At 55.1% G+C, this 23,880-nt stretch overlaps 1 long non-coding RNA gene across 2 annotated transcripts in view; it reads left to right on the top strand.

Annotated features, from left to right (window-relative positions):
- The first annotated feature begins 8,706 nt into the window (after positions 1–8,706).
- Positions 8,707–23,880, top strand: part of LOC142467295 (uncharacterized) — a 41,131-nt gene continuing 25,957 nt past the window's right edge. For both annotated transcript variants that reach the window (XR_012788355.1, XR_012788354.1), the window contains exon 1: positions 8,707–8,871. This is a non-coding gene — a long non-coding RNA (uncharacterized LOC142467295). The remainder of the gene's footprint in view (positions 8,872–23,880) is intronic.

Below are 23,880 nucleotides of genomic sequence, written 5' to 3'. Positions count from 1 at the left end.
GGCCTGGCCACGCCTCTGTCGCAAATGCCAATCTCAAACTCCCCTGCCTGCCTGAAAACCTGTCGCGCACCGCTGGAGAAAGGTGCGCGACAAGGTAGGGACTGGGACCGGAGGAACTGGGTGGGCGGGGCTTGATCGCACAGGCGTGCGCTGTAGTAGTTAGTGGGACCGCAGCCTTAGGAGCCGCTTCCGCATGCGTGTGGAAATGCAGGCGACAGGCAAGTTTAAATATACGCGCTGAGGGGATCGGAGGAGCGGTCACGTGACAGCAAACATCCAATGGGGATGAGGGACTAGCCCCGCCTCCCGCCCCACCTCCGCCACGCCCCCAAAGCGCGCTCACTGCCTCACCTGTCAGGCCACAAAAAAGCACCAGCTTCTGCAGGGGAGGCAGAGCAGGAGCGCGGCCCAAGGCACCATGCCCGAGGCTTACCCGTGATGAGGCGCGCTGCTGCTCGGGACTGAGCCCTTGCAGCCGCAATGAGATCGGCTTTAGCAGGGGCTCGCGCACGCTTCCGCACGCCTGCGGAAGCGTGTCTTAAGAAATCTTTCGTTTCTTAGCTTGCCGGAGCGCAGGGCCGGTCACGTGAGCGGTTCGCCCAATGAGGGCGAACCAGCTCTGTGACGTCACTGCCCCGCCCACAGACACGCCCACGAACGGCGCGCGCTCTAAGGCCAGGGAAAGCACCGCTTTCCCTCAGCCTCAGCGTGCCTCCGCACTGCTTCAGTCTCTATGGACTAAGCCTTAGGCTGCGGCCTGGGAGGGAGCGTGGCGTGCTGGCACACGAGCGCTGCGCCCTGCTCGGCCGTGCAATTTGTGGCTAGGTGCACGCTCATCTGGGGGCGTGGCCACAACAGCACTGAGCTGGTTCGCCCTCATTAGGTGAACCGCTTACGTAACGCGCTTGGAGGCGGCAAATTCAATTTTGCTTGTTCTGCAAGCGTCTCAAGCCCCGATGCTCACAGGGCCTCACACATAGGGCCTCGGCCAGGGTTCCTGCTGGCGTTCTGAGGCGCGCTGAGGCTCAGGGAAAGCGGGTGCTTTCCCTGGCCTTAGACAGCGCGCCGTCCGGGGGCGTGTCGGCGGGCGGGCGGGCCAGTGACGTCACGCCCTCATTCGGCGAACCGCACACGTGACCGGCCCTGCGCGCCGGCAAGCGGGGAAATTTAAAATTTCCCTAAGACCTGCGCTTCCGCAAGCGTAGGCTCTCATTGCGGCTGTAGGGGCTCAGTGCCGAGCGGAAGCGCGCCTCCACCCGCAAGCACTAAACATGGACGTGGCCTTATGCATAATGATGTATACCAATTATAATCTGGGTGCTGTACACCATTGATCTTAATCAGGGCCGCCAACAGGGGGGTAAAAGGGTACTGGCGTCCTGGCCCCGTGGGTCAGGGGGACCCGGCCGCCCGGGCCCCCCGCGCGGCTGGGCGCCTGTTAATTAAAAAAAATAAGAAATCGCTGCAAAAAAAATCGCGGTGTCTCCCTGTGTTAGCGCCGGAAGTAGTCTGGGTTAAGCATCCGGAACGCCGGCGTCAGACGGAGCCCCGGTTCACGTGGGAGCTGCATCGCGAGACAGGTGCTTCATGGCCGGTGTCAACTGCTGTGACCCCCCCCCCCCCCATCGGGCCAGCATCGGCCCCACCCCCGCAGCACACTGGTGCGCACGTGAGCAGTGGCGTGGTGCCTGCAGAGGGGCTGGCGGCAACTGCTGTGACCAGCCGCCGGGGCCCCCGCTGCACCGCCACACACCCCCCTCTGCACCGCCACCCCTCCCCCCCTGCATGACAGGGCTGTCCCGCCACCCACCGCAGCCGCTAGACAACCCATGCAGCCGCGGGAAACCCTGTACCGCCGCCCCCCCACCCCCCGCAGCATTGTTCCCCCACCCCCAGTACCGCCGCCACCACCCGCAGGCACCCTCACGCCGCCCCCCCCCCCCCTTCCTGCTGGTAAGTCTGATTTTTGGGGGTGTTTGGGTTATTTTTTTTTCCATTTTATTTCCTACTGAGTGCGAATAGCCGTGCGGCTATGAACACTGTAATGTCAGTAGGCTTCTATGCCTTTATTCACTACAAAAGCATTAGAAAGTCTTAAAGCTCAGTGGTAATGCTCCAGCTCATTAACAGAGTGGACCAGGGTTCGATTCCTGGCTGGGATGTTTATTTTTTTCCCATTTTATTTCCTACTGAGTGCGAATAGCCATGTGGCTATTTGCACTCGACTGTGAATAGCCGTGCGGCTATTTGCACTCGACTGTGAATAGCCGTGCGGCTATTTGCACTCGACTGTGAATAGCCGTGCGGCTATTTGCACTCGACTGTGAATAGCCGTGCGGCTATTTGCACTCGACTGTGAATAGCCGTGCGGCTATTTGCACTCAACTGTGAATATCCACTGCCCACTGCAGCCCCCACCTCTATACACACACACACACACACACACACTGCAGCCCCCACCTCTATACACACACACACACACACACACTGCAGCCCCCACCTCTATAAACACACGCTACAGGGCCCAACTCTGTACACACACACACACACACATACACACTGCAGCCAGGGTTGCCACCTTCTATTGAAGGCTAACCCGGAAATAATTTTTTTTAGATCTATTTATTATATATTTATCTTGCCTTTGGCTGTATCCTCCCCTCCAAATTCCATCAACATGGTTGCGCGACATCACGTAATGCTCATTGCCATAACAGCAAGACGCTCCGTGACGTCAAGCGGCATCAAGTTGACATGACAACGGGATGCATTATGGCACCGAGGCATCGTGATGCCACATTGTCATGGCAATATGTCACCGCCTGGCGTCAGTGTCTCGTTGTCATTGCGTCACGTGATGCAATTTGTTTTATAAAAATGTTTTTTAATGTGTCCCGGTTTTTCATTTTAAAAATCTGGTCACCCTACCTGTCCCGGTTGCCTGGCCGTCCCGGAAATGTCCCTGTTTTTAGAAGCGGCGGCGCTGCGCGAGTCGGCGGTGAGAGGATGCGGGGGCAGTGAGTATTTACAATGTTGAATGAATGCCGGGGGTTGGGCTTTCTGAAAATGCCGGGCCGCAGGGGATTGGTTGGAGCAGGAGGTCCGAGGATGCCGGGGGCGGGGTTTTGTGTGTGTGTGTGTTATCACTGACCAGTTGTTGATTGGCAGCTGGTCACACGATGCTGGCGGCTCTGTTGTTCCCCCCTTCCCCCCTGCATCTTCCATCTCTCCCCCCTCTGCATCTTCCAGCTCTCCCCCCCTGCATCTTCCAGCTCTCCCCCCCCCTGCATCTTCCATCTCTCCCCCCCCCTGCATCTTCCATCTCTCCCCCCCCTGCATCTTCCATCTCTCCCCCCCCTGCATCTTCCATCTCTCCCCCCCCTGCATCTTCCAGCTCTCCCCCCCCCTTGCATCTTCCATCTCTCACCCCCCTGCATCTTCCATCTCTCCCCCCCCTGCATCTTCCATCTCCCCCCCCCCCTTGCATCTCCCATCTCTCCCCCCCTGCATCTTCCATCTCTCCCCCCCCTGCATCTTCCATCTCTCCCCCCCTTGCATCTTCCATCTCTCCCCCCCCCCCTGCATCTTCCATCTCTCCCCCCCCTTGCATCTTCCATCTCTCCCCCCCCCCTTGCATCTTCCATCTTCCCCCCCCCTGCATCTTCCATCTCTCCCGCCCCATGCATCTTCCATCTCTCCCCCCCCTTGCATCTTCAATCTCCCCCCCCTTTGCATCTTCCATCTCCCCCCCCCCTTGCATCTTCCATCTCTCCCCCCCCTGCATCTTCCATCTCTCCCCCCCTTGCATCTTCCATCTCTCCCCCCCCCTGCATCTTCCATCTCTCCCCCCCTGCATCTTCCATCTCTCCCCCCCTTGCATCTTCCATCTCTCCCCCCCTTGCATCTTCCATCTCTCCCCCCCTGCATCTTCCATCTCTCCCCCCCCCTTGCATCTTCCATCTCTCCCCCCCCCCCTGCATCTTCCATCTCTCCCCCCCCTTGCATCTTCCATCTCCCCCCCCCCCTGCATCTTCCATCTCTCCCCCCCTTGCATCTTCCATCTCTCCCCCCCCTGCATCTTCCATCTCTCCCCCCCCTGCATCTTCCATCTCTCCCCCCCCTTGCATCTTCCATCTCTCCCCCCCCCTGCATCTTCCAGCTCTCCCCCCCCTGCATCTTCCAGCTCTCCCCCCCCCTGCATGTTCCAGCTCTCCCCCCCCCTGCATTTTCCAGCTCTCCCCCCCCCTGCATTTTCCAGCTCACTCCCACCTGCATCTTCCAGCTCTCCACCCCCCCTGCATCTTCCAGCTCTCCCCCCCCCCCTGCATCTTCCAGCTCTCCCCCCCCCCTGCATCTTCTAGCTCACCCCCTCCACCCATTTTCCATCCCTCTCCACCCCCCCTACATCTTCCATCGCTCCCCTCATATGCCTACCTCAGGCGGCTGCAGGTTCGGCAGAGGCGGCAGACTGAGGCAAGCGCTCAGTAGCAGCAGGCACAGGAAGTGCCGTGAGTTGCTGTGAGCAGGCTCTGGGGGGGATGGAGATGAGCTGGGGAGCGGGCGCCGGAGGGAGAGCGAGCCGAGGACCGGGTACCGGAAGGAGGGAGAGCCAGGGTGCCGGAGGGAGAGCCAGAGTGCCGGGGGAGCCAAAGCCCCGCCCCTTCTACCTTGACCAATCCCCTGCAGCCCGCGCTCACTAGCAGCAGGCACAGGACCGTTACCTGGCGACCCATCCGCATTGGGTGGAGCCCCATTTCGGGTATTCACGGTGTCCCTATGATGACTGGCCTGACCGTTCTGCCACCCGGAGGACCCATTAAAGCCACTTACTGAGGACTCACCCCACACAAGAAGCTGTGACCCTAAACCCTTACTTCTGATCGCTTGCAAAGGACTGCGCCTGTTATTAATAAAATTGTCCCTGCCCTCGCCCGACAGGTGCACCCCATGCCCCTTGTGTCAAGCCAAAGCTGTGATTATATCAACCTTCCCTGGGGCCCGCTTTGCCTTAATACACTTTTCTTTTTTTAAACTATCCTTCTGCACCACACCCTGTGGGGAAATAATTAGCTGGGGGGGGGGGGTGATTGTGAGTGCAAATGGGGGCTCCGCCCCCCCCACCCCTGGTGTGAAACCCCCCTGTTTAAAACCCTCCTCCCGGCATCTTGCCCTCACCCGGTCGGGGTACACCCTACCCCATGGCTCAACCGCTAAGGCTGACCGGTGTTGGGCCCTCGTTATGGGCATACCCTCCTCCATGGTAGGGGTTCCCCGGAGCTTGGAAACACTTCTTGGCGGGGTGGTTACCTCCACATTGGCTGCACACATGCCTAAACTTGCAACCTGTCCCCAGCGTGCAGTGCCCGTCATTAAACGCACAACATTCCCCTTTCTTGCCTCTGGCCTTTGAATAACTCCCGGGCCGACCCTCTGGCCCCTGAGGAAAGGGTGTGTTACCCCCCTGCTCCCCCTGTCCCACTAGCTTCATCCACAATTCCATGTCCATCTTCCCCAAACTCAACCGTGTATCCCCCGGCCACCTGTGCCTGAACTGCGCGTCATAATCCCACCACGCTGACCCCCCGTGTTCAGCATGTATGGTCTGTATCACATTCAGGTGTTTCATCACATTATGCAATGGTTTTGGATGTTTTGAAAGGAAACAGTCCCCAAAAACAGTGAAAGCCAGAATCCAGTTCGCATTATTCCTTACTACCAGCACTTTCTCGCCCACCTCCCGCCCGCGTTTCCTCTCTGCTCGCCCCGTTACAGACAGCTTGAACATATCCACGTACTTTCTGTTACCTATGTCTCTCTGTGTTCTCCTGGGCAGGTGTGTGTACAGGGAGCTAGTCTCGACCGCGAACGAATCCTCCCCGCCGCGGGTTCTTGTTCTTGCGCACTGTGTGCTTTTTCGCCTTCACCTTCCTACTTCGCCTCGCAGACTTGCTCAACGCTTCTACCTGCTTCCTTATGCGCTTTACCCCTGGGGTCTCGTTGCTGTCTGCACCGCTGCTGGCGCCTGACTTGGTGCTTGCCCTAGCGCTCTCACTATCGTCGCTCTCTGACCCTTGGGCGTCGCAGTCTGACCATGTCATAACCGACCCCCCATCACTAACGTCATCACTTCCCAACACCGCATTGTCATACTAACCTGATCCTGCAGCCTGGACACCTGGACGACCGGTCCTGGATCTTTTGGCCGCCGCACGGCTCTTGTTGCCGCTTCCCTACGTCCCGGGTTCTGGCGTATCTGACGGGGGGCCGGGACGATGGGGGTGACCGGTTGGCACGCGGTGGCCAGTGGGGCTGCCGTCGGATCCAGGGCTGGTGCACAAGGTGCGGGTCCACCTCACGGTGCGCAGGGCGCAGGTACGTAAGGGGCGGGTGCGTAAGGCGCAGCTGTGTTGTGTGCGTAAGGGGCGGGTAGGTAATGTGCAGGGGGCACCGCTGTGTAGTGCGCGTAAGGGGTGGGAGTGAAAGGCGCAGGGGCGTGGGGCGCAGCTGAGTAGTGTGAATGAGGGGCGGGTTGGACAGGTGCGTAGGCCTAGTGAGCGAAGGGCCCATAGGAGCGTGCGTGAGGCAGGGGAACTGCGGCGGCGGGAGGAGGTAACTCCGCAGCAGCAGTGCGGGGGTGGGAGCCGGTGTGGGGTGGTCTGGGCATCATTGGAGGGTGCAGCAGCAGCACGGGGGGGGGGGGGGAGAGAGATCTGTGCAGTGGGGGGGTCGCACAGCAGATGGGGGGGGGGTCTGTGCAGCAGGGGAGGGATGAGGGCAGGAGGGGGAGGGGAGGAATTATGGCAGCAAGAGGGGAGGAAAATGGTGGCTGCAGGGGAGGGGGTGACTAAATGAGGGCACCAGGAGAGGGGGGGGGGAATGAGGGTACCAGGAGAGGGGGGGGGGGAGAATGAGGGCAGACAGAGGGTCTATGACTCAAGGGTGAGAGAGGGGGTCCGTGCTGGGGTCTCTCTCACCTCCCTGGCAGTGGCTGGGGCCGCTGGCTTCTCCCTGCACAGCTGAGGAGCTGGCACCGGAGTGAGGCTTTGTGGGGGGGGGGGGGGAGTGAGGAGAGGGAGAGCTTCCTCTCCGTGTTGCTGCTGTTTCTCCTCCGTCCCTGCCGTGCAGGAAGGGGGGTTTAAAGGTCCGTGCAGCTTCTCCTCTGTCCCTGCCGTGCGGGAAGGAGGGGGGAGGATCCGTGCAGTTGCTGCTTCTCCTCTCCCTGCGTGTGCCGGTGCAGGCTACGGTCCCGACGCTTTCTCTTGTGGGCCGGTCTCTGGCAGAGGACGGATGGGCTGGGATACACGGCGCCGCTGGGACACAACCTGCAGGGAGAGAAAAAACAAAGTCATTGGGTAGCATTGCGGCCATTAACTGCGACCACAGACCTTCTTTGTGTCCAGTGTGTGGGTGAATCATGGTGTTTGATGAATAAACACCATCCTACGTCACTTATGACTTAACATGCTCATGTTGTGGGAAACCTCTCCTTGTGACGTCACTATAATGCTTGTCACGATGGACGCACTTAATAACAAATTTATATTTTGTGGATCCCAATTGAGCAGAACAAGTTGAGCAAAATAAACTGAGATTTATTCCCTTGATAGGCAAACACACGACAACTGCAGAATACACTTAATAATTACACTTACTGGTATAGGAACAGGGGATAATGTCCAGAAAGGTGCAAAGCACCAGAAGATTGTCTTTTAAAATGCAGTCCTTTTGCAAGGGCGCAAATTGCCAGGCCAATCCTTCTGTGAAAGTGCAAAGTCTTTTCTGGTTCTTTGGGGTTCGTTCTGGAATCCCCAGGGCTAACGAAATCCTGAAGCCTGGCTAGTTTCCTTGTTGCGATGTTTTTAACCCCTTGCGTTCTGGAATCGTAGCCCCTGTACTTAGATCTTATCCGCTTGAAGAAATCGGGTAACAACAACAACACAGGAATGAGGGTTACAGGCCTCTTTAAGGACAGGGCCCTTGGAGTTTTACATTAGCCTCATCCCATTGGCAAGGAATTATCTTCCTCCTATCAGAACCTGCCATGTCACGTGGGCAAATCCTTCAGCCAGCCCAGGTAACTCTGAGCATGCTCAGTAAGCAGCTTGGTAGCACTGCTGAGTAAAAAGGGGCCACTCATTTCTGGGGACGCAATGTCTGGAGTTTGGTCCCAAGGTGTGAAATATCCAGGATGAGTAACAGGATCTGCTACTCAGAAACATCCAGGTTAAGTAACACTTTTAAGACTCTGGGGTCTTTCATCCCCCAGACCCATAGGCATCGCTTCAACAGGGGGCTCATGTATGCATAACATTTGTTCCTTAATGCATTACAAAGGCAGGCAAAAACAATAGCATCCTGCCTGTACATTTTAAAACTGCAACAGAAAGGCACTTCATCAAAAATATATGTTTCCCTTATGACAAAGTTATATTTTTAATATGTGTGTGCTTGGGGGGTTACACTGAGGCGGCACACCAAAAATCAGGGTGCTGGCTCTCTCCGTTCCTAAATTAGCAGTCTTAATGGAACGGCTCCTGTTATTCAGCACTGCCGGTAGAGACAAGCCTGCAAAAAGGGGACAACAATGCATAGAGGGGAAAATGGTACATGGGAACAGCATATAAAATTAACCCCTTCATCCCCAATACGAAATAGGGGTAACCAGCTGAGCACACTGCCTTTATTAATGCGCTGATTACCCCCATTTTCTCCACAGTCACGCCGCTACCTCCCGGAAGGCCGCCGCAGCATGTTTAGACAGGACAGCATGGGGTTTGGAGCGAGTAAGGAGTGAAGAGCCTTCTCCCAATTTGAAACCGCCAACACGGATTTGCGTTGCCGAGTTCATGAAGTCAGGAGTCACACCACCAGGTCGGTTATTACTACAGGACCCGCACGGCACCATCACAGTGAGGGAGGGGTGTCAGTGTTTCCTCGGCCTGCGTTGAGAATGACATTATTTGTGTGAAGGACATGAAGTAGGCAGTGGATATTCACAGTGGAGTGTAAATAGCCGCTTGGGGGAGTGGGGGGGGGGGGGGGTTCAAACGAAGTGGGGGGGAGAAAGAGGAGGGGGAGAGAGGGGACAGGAGTGAATGGGGAGAGAGGGGACAGGAGAGAATGGAGAGAGGGGACAGGAGAGAATGGAGAGAGGGGACAGGAGAGAATGGGGGGAGGGGACAGGAGAGAAGGGGGGAGAGAGGACAGGAGAGAAGGGGGGAGAGGGGACAGGAGAGAAGGGGGGAGAGGGGACAGGAGAGAAGGGGGAGAGGGGACAGGAGAGAAGGGGGGAGAGGGGACAGGAGAGAAGGGGACAGGACAGGAGAGAAGGAGGAGAGGGGACAGGAGAGAAGGGGGAGAGGGGACAGGAGAGAAGGGGGAGACTAGAGGGAACAGGGGAGAAGGGGGTTGAGGGGACAGGAGAGAAGGGGGTTGAGGGGACAGGAGAGAAGGGTTGAGGGGACAGGACAGGAGAGAAGGGGGGAGAGGGGACAGGAGAGAAGGGGGTTGAGGGGAGAGGGGACAAGAGAGAAGGAGGGGACAGGAGAGAAGGGTTGAGGGGACAGGACAGGAGAGAAGGGGGGAGAGGGGACAGGAGAGAAGGGGGTTTAGGGGACAGGAGAGAAGGGGGTTTAGGGGACAGGAGAGAAGTGGGGAGAGGGGACAGGAGAGAAGTGGGGAGAGGGGACAGGAGAGAAGGGGGGAGAGGGGACAGGAGAGAAGGGGGGAGAGGGGACAGGAGAGAAGGGGGGAGAGGGGACAGGAGAGAAGGGGGGAGAGGGGACAGGAGAGAAGGGGGGAGAGGGGACAGGAGAGAAGGGGGGAGAGGGGACAGGAGAGAAGGGGGGAGAGGGGACAGGAGAGAAGGGGGGAGAGGGGACAGGAGAGAAGGGGGAGAGGGGACAGGAGAGAAGGGGGGACGGGACAGGAGAGAAGGGGGGACAGGGGAGAGGGGACAGGAGAGAAGGGGGAGGGAAGGGGGGAGACTAGAGGGGACAGGAGAGAAGGGGGTTGAAGGGACAGGAGAGAAGGGTTGAGGGGACAGGACAGGAGAGAAGGGGGGGAGAGGGGACAGGAGAGAAGGGGGGGAGAGGGAACAGGAAAGAAGGGGGGAGAGGGAACAGGAAAGAAGGGGGGGAGAGGGGACAGGAGAGAAGGGGGGGAGAGGACAGGAGAGAAGGGGGGGGGTGAGGGGACAGGAGAGAAGGGGGGAGAGGGGACAGGAGAGAAGGGGGGAAAGGGGACAGGAGAGAAGGGGGAGAGGGGACAGGAGAGAAGGGGGGAGGGGACAGGAGAGAAGGGGGGAGACTAGAGGGGACAGGAGAGAAGGATTGAGGGGACAGGACAGGAGAGAAGGGGGGGAGGGGACAGGAGAGAAGGGGGGAGAGGGGACAGGAGAGAAGGCTCCTGTCCCCTCTCTCCCCCTCCTCTTTCTCCCCTTACCTTACGAAGAGGATTGGCTCAGTGAGTAAAAGACACTGACAGCTATTGAGAGTTTGAAGCAGGGGAACCTGGTTCAATTCCTGGTGACCTTGGGAAAGTCACTTTATCTCCCTGTGCCTCAGGCACCAAAAACATGTCTCTGGAAAAAGCACTACGTTAAACTAGCAGCACTATACAAGAACAAACTAGTATTATTATTATTTACCCAAATATCCCACCTTACACACAGCAAGTTTCATGAGTCTGGGGCAAAGGGAACATGGAAAGTGGAAAAGCGGGGCTCACTTTAACTTTGCATGGAATGATACCCCCTGGCCCCTGGCTTATAGTGCTGGGTAGCTTCCAGGGACCCACAGGGACCAAGGGTAACCAGAGGGCTTAACCTTTATTATATAGCCTGGTTACCCTTACCCATCACACCGATGCTTTAAGACTTCAGAGTAGCACTGGCACCTAATTAGCCAGATTGACTTAAGTTTCTGAACAGTTAGATGGATCCCTCAACTGTGGCACTCTCGGTCCTTCTGTACGGCGAAAGTGTCCAAGACAAGCACAGCTTTTAACAGAGGGTTCAGAAGGGTATGTTTTCTGGACCCGGATGCTGCAAATTAGGTGCGTCCTTAACTTTGGGTAAATGGAAGGCTTTGCCCCCTATGTTGTTACCACAGGGACCAGCTATGTCTTGCACAACCCCTGTGGCTGCAAAACGATTAATAACCAAGACAGAAGCCCAATGAGCACAAATGATTTAATAAACATAATAAAGCAAGACAATCTTGTATTTATAGACCCTCTTATTTGCTCGAGTGTCACAGACAAAATAAGTGAAATTATTTTTCAGCAATGCTGCAGTGGGACCAAAAATATTAAATATCACTCTAAATGCAAACGTTTACAGGTAACCATCATAAGTGTTTGGCATATACCATTTCCAGCCTTTTATGAATCCAAAGAAGTGATTGTAGCTCTCAAATGTGAGATATAAATATTATTTGTTGAATTCATAAAAAGGAGTATTATGTAAATCACAAGTGTTAAAAGTTTCTTTTTAGATTCCCAGCTGGAATACTGCAGTTACCACAACATTTCCGTGTACAGCAGTAGAACAGACTAACACTCGCTTTAATGTACTATAAACTGAGTGTTTATGGTTTTATTTTAAAATGGTGCGATATAACTAGTCAAACGTAATTGTAGGTCATTTGTATTTGTCAGCTATACTATTTGCATAGAAATATGAACCCAGTCTTATACGAAGATTTAACAGCTCAAATAACAGCTACATCTTGATTTATTTCTATTTGCTTTTTTTTTTTTCAACTTTACTTTTATTGGGTTCTCCATGCATACAGTATATTACCAACAATTGTCTCAGGAATCAACCGTAACCCGTATCTTTTAACAACACGTAACATGAATATGACATCAACTGAGGGTAACCTACATTCCACAAACATGACTCACCAAACTGACGAGACACAACACAGACAGGAAAGAAGGGATAGGTGGGGGGCGGAGGGAGGGGGGAGAATAGGGTGCCGTTGCGTCCGTCGTTTCGAACTCCTGGCTTCTTCCCTACTCATCGGGCTCTTCTCCATCATCTACTCTAACCGTCCGTCTCTATGTGGTCGTGGACCCTGCGTTGTCAAAGGAGAACGCACCTGTATCTATCATTGTAGGATTGCGGATATGCTTATCCCCGGGATATCTGTCTGGCCCAGCCAAGGCGTCTAGACTTTTAGGAAATTTAGGCCGGTGTCATTGACCAAACTCGTCAACTGTTCCATCCGGCAGACGTGCCAAATTCTGTTTCTAATCTTGGGTATTACTGGTAAATCCGATTGTTTCCACAGTGCTGCTATCTCGCACCTGGTGACTGTTGCAAAGTGCGCGATTAATTTGTGCGACGCATTTGACAGACCCTGGATCTGTCTGCCCAATAGGAACAGCCACGGGTTTAGGGGGATCTCCAAACCGAGTATCCTTTGTATCCAATCTCTAATTTGTTCCCAAATCGGGGTCACCTTCGCGCAAGACCACAGCATGTGTTGTAAATCCGCTATCTCCCCGCACTGCTTTGGGCAGAGCGGGGAGTATCCTTTGACAAATTTAGATAATTTTACTGGGGTGCAGTACCAACGCATGAGGACTTTATATGCGTTCTCCTTTAACGTGGTGCAAATTGAACTTTTCGCTGCTGCCTGCAGGATCCCGTCCCATTCCTCGTCCTCTGTCTCCCCTAAATCTGTCTCCCACTGTCTCATGTAACTGGGCCTTGTGGTCGTCGGAGTCTCAGGACAGATCACTTCCTTGTACATTCTAGAAGTTAGTCCCCGCGTGTCCGTATCTCTGGAACACAGCTGCTCAAAGTTTGCCCTTGCCGGTCTAATTGGGAATTTGTTATAAAAATCTCGGATCTGGAGGTATCTCAAGAATTCCTTGATTGGGATATCCTTTGTGGATTTAATTTGCTGAAAGGTTTTTATATGTACCCTCCCCTCCAGATCCTTTAATCTTGTGATAGCTGCCTGTGTCCAAACTAACAAATTACCGCTATTCATTCCTGGAGCGAAGTCAGTGTTGCCGATTATCGGGGTCATTAGGGAGTGTTTGGAAGTGAGGTTACAACTGTTTTTAGTAGCCTCCCAGACCTTCAAAGAATTGGCCATGGACTGAAGCGGAACCCCCATTTTGTTGGAGCTTCCCTTAGGGAGCCAAATCAGATTATGCAGCTCAACCGGGGCACCACAGCTTTTCTCTAGTTCCACCCACCGCCTCTTGTTCGGATCTGCGTGACACTGGACAATTTGGCTTAATTGTGCCGCTTTATAATAAGCTAACACGCAAGGTACCGCTAGTCCCCCTTTGGAAGTAGGCCTCTTTAACATACCTTTTGCAATTCGTGGGCTTTTCTTATTCCACAGCCCGGGCCAACACCAGGGGGGGGTGCTAGTGCAGAGGGGGCCTGCTGGAGGCTGTCTTTAGAGCTGCCTGTCTGAAAAGGGAGGCTCCCCTGACAGGCAGCTCTTTGTGCCGCTCTGCAGGACCCCTCAATCCTCCAGGGCAGCAGGTAGGCAGTTGGCTCCTTTCCTCTCCCCCCCCTCTCCCTCCTTTTCTCTCCAATCCCCAATTTCCCCTCTCCCCTCCCACCCTTCTTTCTCCCTCTCCTCTTTCTCTCCCCCATCACCCCTCTCTCCCCATTGGAGGATAAGGAGGAGGTGCTGCACGATAGACAAGCACCCATTTTGTGGTGCTACTATAGTGTGCAGTCTACCTGTGATCTGTGGTCCACTTCTGTCAGTTTAACCCTCATTTGAATTCCTATAGTCAGTTGACTGTGCATATCAGTTGACTGTCTGATACCAATTATTCAGCGGGAATGAGAAATTGGTTCAGTGATTCATTTAGCACCCATTTTGTTTTATAAATGATAACAAATAGAAAGAATATAGACCGTAATGGCCTTTAAAACCTTGCAAAGTCAGGGCCTGCCCATCTGCTGTCTCTTTTGAAGCCGCAGAGGGATACTGGGGGGCCTATGCAGAGAGCAGCGAATTTTAAAATTGGCGAATTTATTAAAAAGTAGCTTTTTTGGAGAGTTTTAATCTCCATATGCAGAAAAGTGCGAATTCTGCTATGTTTAACATGGATGCGTGTGGCGAGTTTAAATTGGCGAGATGCGCGCTTCAGAAATGTGTTAAAACAAATTTGCGCCTTTTTTTTTCCCTTTGCAATGGCCGCGAGCGGCAGTTTTTTTTGGCGAGGCAAAACGGAGACAATCGCGCCATTTTATTGGCGCGAACAGCCGCTAGATGCCGTTCGCGCCTCTGCATACGGATATTTTTAAAACTGGCGAGATTGAGGTTCTCGCCAGCCGCGAGGCGAGTTTTACAAATAGAAAAGAAAAATTGGCGCGTTTTTCGGAACTCGCCATTTTCTGCTGCTTTCTGCGCGATTTTCTCCAAAAAATGGCGAATTTCGAAATAGCGCTGCTCTCTGCATAGGCCCCTGGGTCTTCTCAGGTTCTCAGGGGGTTTTGCCTCTCTGTGCAGAGGGTGCTGCACCCTATGCTGGGTGGGTGAGGCTTCATGTCTGCAGCTTCAGAGGTCTGGAGCTCTGGTGTATATCTACTTTACCACTGTTTGGGGCTCAGTGTAAGACTTACCTCTTCCTTCTCGCTTTTCCTGTCTAACGTAACAATTGTACAGTATATCGTTTTAATCTGTTTAACTGTAAATGATTGCGATGCCCCCTTAAGTATACAGTAGGTGTGTGTTTACTCAAAAATAAGTGATGATCATGATGAATTTGGCTGCTCTCTGTAATGCAAACCTACATCACCCCAACTGTTCCCACTAGTCTGTTTTGCCCCCAGCCGACTCTGCTACCCTTCTCTGTCACCCTTCTCCTCTGCTGCAGTCACCGCCAAAATCGGGCTCCTTTCGCCAACATTTATTTATAATATGTTTTACCAGTAGGTAATACATTGAGAGTTACCTCTCATTTTGAAGTATGTCCTGGGCACAGAGTTATGATGACAGATACATGGATACAAATACATGGGTACATTAGGTGAACAGGAGGGATGGTGGTGGGGAAGATAATCGCGGCGCCCCTCTAGGCAAGCCGCGGCGCACTTGGGCGCCGCGGCGCACGGATTGGGAATCACTGCTCTATAGGTTAGGGTAAGTGTTTTAGGGGGAGTTTTGTGCTACCCTCCAGGCTATGAGGATGCAGCAGGGAGCCTCTCCCAAGAAGGAGTAGGCTGAGGCCTTGCCCTATTAGGGGGTAAGGTTTGCTGGGGAGGGGTATTCAAGGCCTCAAGCCTGGGTACTGCATTCAGAGACTGTACCCTGTATTATCCTGCTGTGTACCAAATACACATCAGTTATACCCACTCTGGGGTGATAATTGAAGTATGAACAACCAAAGAAGAATTGCCCCTGAGGTCCATCCTGGCTGCACCGGGATCCTCTTGGGCTGGAGGCGCTGCCACTGACCGATGAACCATCCATATAGCCTGTCCTGATGCACTCCCCATACCATGGCGGAGATCTCCTCCCCCCGACTCTTCCGATCACCCCCCCCCCCTCTCCCTGGCTCTTCCGATCACCCCCCTCTCCCTGGCTCTTCCGCTCACCTTCCCCCCCTCTCCCTGGCTCTTCCGATCACCCCCCTCTCCCTGGCTCTTCCGCTCACCTTCCCCCCCCTCTCCCTGGCTCTTCCGATCACTCCCCCCCTCTCCCTGGCTCTTCCGATCACCCCCCTCTCCCTGGCTCTTCCGCTCACCTTCCCCCTCTCTCCCTGGCTCTTCCGCTCACCTTCCCCCTCTCTCCCTGGCTCTTCCGCTCACCTTCCCCCTCTCTCCCTGGCTCTTCCGCTCACCTTCCCCCTCTCTCCCTGGCTCTTCCGCTCACCTTCCCCCCCTCTCCCTGGCTCTTCCGATCACCCCCCTCTCCCTGGCTCTTCCGCTCACCTTCCCCCTCTCTCCCTGGCTCTTCCGCTCACCTTCCCCCCCTCTCCCTGGCTCTTCCGATCACCCCCCTCTCCCTGGCTCTTCCGCTCACCTTCCCCCTCTCTCCCTGGCTCTTCCGCTCACCTTCCCCCTCTCTCCCTGGCTCTTCCGCTCACCTTCCCCCCCTCTCCCTGGCTCTTCCGATCACCCCCCTCTCCCTGGCTCTTCCGCTCACCTTCCCCCTCTCTCCCTGGCTCTTCCGCTCACCTTCCCCCTCTCTCCCTGGCTCTTCCGCTCACCTTCCCCTCTCCCTGGCTATTCCGATCACCCCCCCCCCCCCTCTCCCCGGCTCTTCCGATCACCTTACCCTCTCCCTGGCTATCCCGATCACCCCCCCCCCCTGGTTCTTCCGATCAGCCCCCCCCCCCCCGGTTCTTCCGATCACTCCCCCGAGCCCGCTCAGAGCCGCGCTCTAGCATGCGTGTGCCGCCTCTGACTGCCATGCTTCTGCCGCCCGCAACCTGCACGCTGCTTGAGGTAGGGGAAGAACGGGAGGAGGGACATGCAGGGGGTGGTGTGATGTGAGGGACATGGGGAGGGGGGGGTGATGTGAGGGACATGGAGGGGGTGATGTGAGACATGCAGGTGGGGGGTGATGTGAGACATGCAGGTGGGGGGTGATGTGAGACATGCAGGTGGGGGGTGATGTGAGACATGCAGGTGGGGGGTGATGTGAGACATGCAGGTGGGGGGGTGATGTGAGACATGCAGGTGGGGGGTGATGTGAGACATGCAGGTGGGGGGTGATGTGAGACATGCAGGTGGGGGGTGATGTGAGACATGCAGGTGGGGGTGATGTGAGACATGCAGGTGGGGGATGATGTGAGACATGCAGGTGGGGGGTGATGTGAGACATGCAGGTTGGGGGTGATGTGAGACATGCAGGTGGGGGGGTGATGTGAGACATGCAGGTGGGGGATGATGTGAGACATGCAGGTTGGGGATGATGTGAGACATGCAGGTGGGGGATGATGTGAGACATGCAGGTGGGGGATGATGTGAGACATGCAGGTGGGGGGTGATGTGAGACATGCAGGTGGGGGATGATGTGAGACATGCAGGTGGGGGGTGATGTGAGACATGCAGGTGGGGGATGATGTGAGACATGCAGGTGGGGGGTGATGTGAGACATGCAGGTTGGGGATGATGTGAGACATGCAGGTGGGGGGTGATGTGAGACATGCAAGTGGGTGATGATGTGAGACATGCAGGTGGGGGGTGATGTGAGGCATGCAGGTGGGGGGTGATGTGAGACATGCAGGTGGGGGATGATGTGAGACATGCAGGTGGGGGATGATGTGAGACATGCAGGTGGGGGGTGATTTGAGACATGCAGGTGGGGGATGATGTGAGACATGCAGGTGGGGGATGATGTGAGACATGCAGGTGGGGGATGATGTGAGACATGCAGGTGGGGGGATGATGTGAGACATGCAGGTGGGTGATGTGAGACATGCAGGTGGAGGGTGATGTGAGACATGCAGGTGGGGGATGATGTGAGACATGCAAGTGGGTGATGATGTGAGACATGCAGGTGGGGGGTGATGTGAGGCATGCAGGTGGGTGATGATGTGAGACATGCAGGTGGGGGGTGATGTGAGGCATGCAGGTGGGGGATGATGTGAGGCATGCAGGTGGGGGTGATGTGAGACATGCAGGTGGGGGGTGATGTGAGACATGCAGGTGGGGGGTGATGTGAGACATGCAGGTGGGGGATGATGTGAGACATGCAGGTGGGGGATGATGTGAGACATGCAGGTGGGGGATGATGTGAGACATGCAGGTGGGGGGGTGATGTGAGACATGCAGGTGGGGGGTGATGTGAGACATGCAGGTGGGGGATGATGTGAGACATGCAGGTGGGGGATGATGTGAGACATGCAGGTGGGGGGTGATGTGAGACATGAGGGTGGGGGGTGATGTGAGACATGCAGGTGGGGGATGATGTGAGACATGCAGGTGGGGGATGATCTGAGACATGCAGGTGGGGGGTGATGTGAGACATGCAGGTGGGGGATGATGTGAGACATGCAGGTGGGGGGTGATGTGAGACATGCAGGTGGGGGATGATGTGAGACATGCAGGTGGAGGGTGATGTGAGACATGCAGGTGGGGGGTGATGTGAGACATGCAGGTGGGGGGTGATGTGAGACATGCAGGTGGGGGGTGATGTGAGACATGCAGGTGGGGGGTGATATGTGAGACATGCAGGTGGGGGATGATGTGAGACATGCAGGTGGGGGGTGATGTGAGACATGCAGGTGGGGGATGATGTGAGACATGCAGGTGGGGGATGATGTGAGACATGCAGGTGGGGGGTGATGTGAGACATGCAGGTGGGGGGTGATGTGTGAGACATGCAGGTGGGGGGTGATGTGAGACATGCAGGTGGGGGGTGATGTGTGAGACATGCAGGTGGGGGGTGATGTGTGAGACATGCAGGTGGGGGATGATGTGAGACATGCAGGTGGGGGGTGATGTGAGACATGCAGGTGGGGGGTGATGTGTGAGACATGCAGGTGGGGGGTGATGTGAGACATGCAGGTGGGGGGTGATGTGAGACATGCAGGTGGGGGGTGATGTGTGAGACATGCAGGTGGGGGGTGATGTGCGAGACATGCAGGTGGGGGGTGATGTGTGAGACATGCAGGTGGGGGATGATATGAGGGACATGCAGGTGGGGGGTGATATGAGGGAGATACAGGGGAGGCGATATGAGGGAGATGCAGGGGGGGTGATATGAGGGAGATACAGGGGAGGCGATATGAGGGAGATGCAGGGGGGGTGATATGAGGGAGATACAGGGACATGCAGGTTGGGGATGATGTGAGACATGCAGGTGGGGGATGATGTGAGACATGCAGGTTGGGGGTGATGTGAGACATGCAAGTGGGTGATGATGTGAGACATGCAGGTGGGGGGTGATGTGAGACATGCAGGTGGGGGGTGATGTGAGACATGCAGGTGGGGGGTGATGTGAGACATGCAGGTGGGGGATGATGTGAGACATGCAGGTGGGGGGTGATTTGAGACATGCAGGTGGGGGATGATGTGAGACATGCAGGTGGGGGATGATGTGAGACATGCAGGTGGGGGATGATGTGAGACATGCAGGTGGGGGGATGATGTGAGACATGCAGGTGGGTGATGTGAGACATGCAGGTGGAGGGTGATGTGAGACATGCAGGTGGGGGATGATGTGAGACATGCAAGTGGGTGATGATGTGAGACATGCAGGTGGGGGGTGATGTGAGGCATGCAGGTGGGTGATGATGTGAGACATGCAGGTGGGGGATGATGTGAGACATGCAGGTGGGGGATGATGTGAGACATGCAGGTGGGGGATGATGTGAGACATGCAGGTGGGGGGGTGATGTGAGACATGCAGGTGGGGGGTGATGTGAGACATGCAGGTGGGGGATGATGTGAGACATGCAGGTGGGGGATGATGTGAGACATGCAGGTGGGGGATGATGTGAGACATGCAGGTGGGTGATGATGTGAGACATGCAGGTGGGGGGTGATGTGAGACATGAGGGTGGGGGGTGATGTGAGACATGCAGGTGGGGGATGATGTGAGACATGCAGGTGGGGGATGATCTGAGACATGCAGGTGGGGGGTGATGTGAGACATGCAGGTGGGGGATGATGTGAGACATGCAGGTGGGGGGTGATGTGAGACATGCAGGTGGGGGATGATGTGAGACATGCAGGTGGAGGGTGATGTGAGACATGCAGGTGGGGGGTGATGTGAGACATGCAGGTGGGGGGTGATGTGAGACATGCAGGTGGGGGATGATGTGAGACATGCAGGTGGGGGGTGATATGTGAGACATGCAGGTGGGGGATGATGTGAGACATGCAGGTGGGGGGTGATGTGAGACATGCAGGTGGGGGATGATGTGAGACATGCAGGTGGGGGATGATGTGAGACATGCAGGTGGGGGGTGATGTGAGACATGCAGGTGGGGGGTGATGTGTGAGACATGCAGGTGGGGGGTGATGTGAGACATGCAGGTGGGGGGTGATGTGTGAGACATGCAGGTGGGGGGTGATGTGTGAGACATGCAGGTGGGGGATGATGTGAGACATGCAGGTGGGGGGTGATGTGAGACATGCAGGTGGGGGGTGATGTGTGAGACATGCAGGTGGGGGGTGATGTGAGACATGCAGGTGGGGGGTGATGTGAGACATGCAGGTGGGGGGTGATGTGTGAGACATGCAGGTGGGGGGTGATGTGCGAGACATGCAGGTGGGGGGTGATGTGTGAGACATGCAGGTGGGGGATGATATGAGGGACATGCAGGTGGGGGGTGATATGAGGGAGATACAGGGGAGGCGATATGAGGGAGATGCAGGGGGGGTGATATGAGGGAGATACAGGGGAGGCGATATGAGGGAGATGCAGGGGGGGTGATATGAGGGAGATACAGGGACATGCAGGTTGGGGATGATGTGAGACATGCAGGTGGGGGATGATGTGAGACATGCAGGTTGGGGATGATGTGAGACATGCAGGTGGGGGATGATGTGAGACATGCAGGTGGGGGATGATGTGAGACATGCAGGTGGGGGATGATGTGAGACATGCAGGTGGGGGGTGATGTGAGACATGCAAGTGGGTGATGATGTGAGACATGCAGGTGGGGGGTGATGTGAGACATGCAGGTGGGGGGTGATGTGAGACATGCAGGTGGGGGGTGATGTGAGACATGCAGGTGGGGGATGATGTGAGACATGCAGGTGGGGGATGATGTGAGACATGCAGGTGGAGGGTGATGTGAGACATGCAGGTGGGGGGTGATGTGAGACATGCAGGTGGGGGATGATGTGAGACATGCAGGTGGGGGATGATGTGAGACATGCAGGTGGGGGATGATGTGAGACATGCAGGTGGGGGTGATGTGAGACATGCAGGTGGAGGGTGATGTGAGACATGCAGGTGGGGGATGATGTGAGACATGCAGGTGGGGGGATGATGTGAGACATGCAGGTGGGGGATGATGTGAGACATGCAGGTGGGGGGATGATGTGAGACATGCAGGTGGGTGATGATGTGAGACATGCAGGTGGGGGATGATGTGAGACATGCAGGTGGGGGGTGATGTGAGACATGCAGGTGGGGGATGATGTGAGACATGCAGGTGGGGGATGATGTGAGACATGCAGGTGGGGGATGATGTGAGACATGCAGGTGGGGGATGATGTGAGACATGCAGGTGGGGGGTGATGTGAGACATGAGGGTGGGGGGTGATGTGAGACATGCAGGTGGGGGATGATGTGAGACATGCAGGTGGGGGGTGATGTGAGACATGCAGGTGGGGGATGATGTGAGACATGCAGGTGGGGGGTGATGTGAGACATGCAGGTGGGGGATGATGTGAGACATGCAGGTGGAGGGTGATGTGAGACATGCAGGTGGGGGGTGATGTGTGAGACATGCAGGTGGGGGGTGATGTGAGACATGCAGGTGGGGGGTGATGTGAGACATGCAGGTGGGGGATGATGTGAGACATGCAGGTGGGGGATGATGTGAGACATGCAGGTGGGGGGTGATATGTGAGACATGCAGGTGGGGGATGATGTGAGACATGCAGGTGGGGGTGATGTGAGACATGCAGGTGGGGGATGATGTGAGACATGCAGGTGGGGGATGATGTGAGACATGCAGGTGGGGGGTGATGTGAGACATGCAGGTGGGGGGTGATGTGTGAGACATGCAGGTGGGGGGTGATGTGAGACATGCAGGTGGGGGGTGATGTGTGAGACATGCAGGTGGGGGATGATGTGTGAGACATGCAGGTGGGGGATGATGGGAGACATGCAGGTGGGGGATAATGTGAGACATGCAGGTGGGGGGTGATGTGAGACATGCAGGTGGGGGGTGATGTGTGAGACATGCAGGTGGGGGGTGATGTGAGACATGCAGGTGGGGGGTGATGTGAGACATGCAGGTGGGGGGTGATGTGTGAGACATGCAGGTGGGGGGTGATGTGCGAGACATGCAGGTGGGGGGTGATGTGTGAGACATGCAGGTGGGGGATGATATGAGGGACATGCAGGTGGGGGGTGATATGAGGGAGATACAGGGGAGGCGATATGAGGGAGATGCAGGGGGGGTGATATGAGGGAGATACAGGGGAGGCGATATGAGGGAGATGCAGGGGGGGTGATATGAGGGAGATACAGGGGAGGCGATATGAGGGAGATGCAGGGGGGGTGATATGAGGGAGATGCAGGGGGGGTGATATGAGGGGTGCTGGAGGAGATTAAATTTTACCCGTGCGGGCCGATATTTTAAAAATATTTATGAGGGGGGGAGGGGGTCTTTTAAAAATGTATTGAGGCGGTGTGGGTCTTTTAAAAATGTATTGGCGGGGGCATTTTTAATATGTATTGGCGGGGTGGGGTTACATGTATTTAGAGGGATGGGTTTTTTTGGTATGTATTTTGTGCGGGCACTAGTAAGAAAAAATCACCTGACATTAAAGATTTTCTTTCTATAAAGCCTACTGTATTTATTTTGGTTACACATGCATTATTTACATCAGTTATGCATGTGTATGATGTTTGCAGTATGGTTTCCTCTGAGCCCTCCCCCCCCCCCAATCAGAGAGCCAATCAGAATAAGGGAAGGAGAGAGGGGGCTATTCCTGTGCAAACTCCTGTAGAACACAGGGACTGCAGTCTTAGTACAGAGGGGGCCTCCTGGTAGGTGGTGCAGATGGGGCCTGCTGGAGGCTGTCTTTAGAGCTGCCTGTCTGAAGAGGCAGGCTTCCCTGACGGGCAGCTCTGCAGGCCCCCTTAATCCTCCAGGGGAGCAGGTAGGCAGTGGGCTCCTTTCCCCCCCACCCTCTCTCTCTCTCCACCGCCCCCCAATTTCCCCTCTCCCCTCGCACCTCTCTTCCTCTCCCTACTCTCCCCTTTCTCTCCCCCATCACCTCTCTCTCCCCATTAGAGGATAAGGAGGAGGTGCTGCACGATAGACATTTTGTTGTTTAAATGATAACAAATAGAAAGAATATGAAATTATAATAGTAATAATCCCAGCAGGACAGGACGTTACCTGGCCATGAATGGACGTATTTAACATATATAAGCACAACGTAATGTATAGCAGCCAGAGAATCGCTTTATTTGGGAAAAATTACAAGGTGGAAATGTTGCTGTAAACAGATAAAATCAGCGTTCATGAGGAAGAACGGGTATAAGGGCTATTTGAAGGGCCTTATAGGGGATGTGAGCTGCTTATAGAGCATTGGGATGTAACCACCCCCTAATAAAATCCCTGCATACTGTGTGTTCTGGGGAATCTGCTGTTATGTATTAGGATTTTAAGGGACTTGTTAACCCTTTGAGCACCACAGCCGCAATGGCACAGTGTGGTCATGTGATCACGGCGGCCATTTTGGAGGAAACAGACGAAGAGGGATCCTCCTCCATTTCCTCACTTGTTAAATCGCGTTGGGCGCTCCATGGGAACACAGGACGCGATCTAACCCGGAAAAACAACACGCACACGTAGTCACTATGTCCTGGGGCACGCAGAGGGTTAAATCCGCTCTGAAGCGATTTCCGAAAACTCCCATTCACGTGAGCGGAGCATTTGGAATAATCCCCTTAATGAGGCAGATGGGGGGAGGGGAAGGGGGGCTCATTATGCACAGAGGAAACGGTCCCAGAATTCCTGGCTCTGCCCCACGGTATCTTGTTTCTTTACATTGATGATGTCATTTAAAAGGTGCAACCCCACGTAGTTATCCAAAGATAATCTCTGTAAAGAACTTCAATACTTTACCAAATGTAACCGGGTTAAAAGCAAAAAATATGTCTTCCTATTGTTTGTTTGTTTGGAGATTAGAAAATGTGCATTTGTTGAGGGTCTTTAACTGGGTGGGATTGTCAATTGTTTCCTCTGAGC

Source organism: Ascaphus truei, chromosome 16 (assembly GCF_040206685.1).
Source record: "Ascaphus truei isolate aAscTru1 chromosome 16, aAscTru1.hap1, whole genome shotgun sequence".
NCBI classification, from domain to species: domain Eukaryota; kingdom Metazoa; phylum Chordata; class Amphibia; order Anura; family Ascaphidae; genus Ascaphus; species Ascaphus truei.
The sequence above is the reverse complement of the archived record's forward strand: the minus strand, read 5'-3'. Positions and strand labels throughout refer to the sequence as shown.